The 1,358-nt window shown below is 39.3% G+C and overlaps 1 long non-coding RNA gene across 1 annotated transcript in view; it reads right to left on the bottom strand.

The window, feature by feature from the left end:
• Positions 1-1,067: 1,067 nt before the first annotated feature.
• LOC124893630 overlaps positions 1,068-1,358 on the bottom strand; it is a 793-nt gene continuing 502 nt past the window's right edge. Inside the window, exon 2 of the long non-coding RNA XR_007050805.1 lies at positions 1,068-1,356. This is a non-coding gene — a long non-coding RNA (uncharacterized LOC124893630). The remainder of the gene's footprint in view (positions 1,357-1,358) is intronic.

Here is a 1,358-nt window from a genome sequence, read left to right as displayed (position 1 = left end):
TCATTTCTTGAACTATACTCCCACATTTAGCTTTCTTTTTCTTCTATGGTCTCAGATTTTAGCCTGACAGGAAAGTTTTTGTTTTTATTGTTTTTGGTTCTTGTATGAACATTGTAGATTGCTGATGAGAACAGTGGGGGTTTTCCAAATTCAAAGAATAATGGAATGACCGATACACGTTGTGAAAGCAAGCGCGAAATGACAGCTCCAAGTTTGGTTGCTAGGCTCATGGGTTTGGAATCGATGCCAGCAGGATCAGGCAGTAAGCCCCAAAATGCTTCAGCTTCTGAAACTTGGAGCAATATGGCAGACAAACTTGGTGCTCGACCTGCGGATCTGATAAAGAAGATATCGATTTTGAGATGGCCGAACTAAAGAGTTCAGAACCAGGTTTGCAAAGGTTTAGAGCTAAATGTGCTCTCACTTATCCTACTAGATATTTTTCTCCTTTGGAAGATGAAGCAGATTTAGTTGGGAATTCATTTGATCACCATTTAACTGACAGCTACCTCTCCAGCAGTCCTAATAGTAGCTCAAGTATGGTCCCCGATTCAACATTTTACTATTTCCATACTTTCTTTCTTTCCCTCAAATACATAAATTAAAAAATAAGACAACTCTGAACTTGGACTTCATGCATCCATGCTTCTAATAAATATGATGTTTGTTTTCTTCCAGAGGACAAAGTGCTTGCTGAAACAGTGGACTCTATTGATGATGAACCACTCTTTCCAGACCTTATAGAGATCTTTCGGATTGTGAGACCTCATTATCCACCAGGAGGAGTTGCAGAGAACTGATTCATAACATTTCTGGAGTGCTCAGCAAGATTGATCAGTTAAAACGAAGCAAACTCTGCTATGCAAAAAAGGTTATTTTGAATGCGGAACTCATATTTGGAACTACACCTCAACAGCAGGCTCTACCTGTAGAGGATGGGTTCTCTGTGAGCCATTTTCACCTCAATGAACATGAAATGTTTTCGAGTTTTCTGTGGATGGCTTTCGGTGAGTTGCTTGGCTGTAATGACCCAAAACAGATGAATCATCTTAAAGGATCGCCTTTGATTTTCTATTAGAGTACCTAGACTCAAAATTTTCTCCAATCTCTGATTCCGGTTTCAGAACCTGTACCAAACTACCATCAAGTATGACCAAAGAGATCTTTATTGCTGATATTATTGATGAGGTCGAAGAGTGGACACAATTTGTTGGTTTGATCCCAGACGAGCTCATAGAATGGGATATGATCCATGTTTTGGGTAAATGTACGGACTTTGAGATTGAAGAATATGAATGTGGCACTGAAGTTGCTAGGCATATTCTCCAAGAATTAGTAGATGAAGTTGTTTTAGACCT

This window comes from Capsicum annuum, unplaced genomic scaffold (assembly GCF_002878395.1).
Source record: "Capsicum annuum cultivar UCD-10X-F1 unplaced genomic scaffold, UCD10Xv1.1 ctg62653, whole genome shotgun sequence".
NCBI lineage: Eukaryota > Viridiplantae > Streptophyta > Magnoliopsida > Solanales > Solanaceae > Capsicum > Capsicum annuum.
This window is presented reverse-complemented; position numbering and strand designations above follow the sequence as displayed.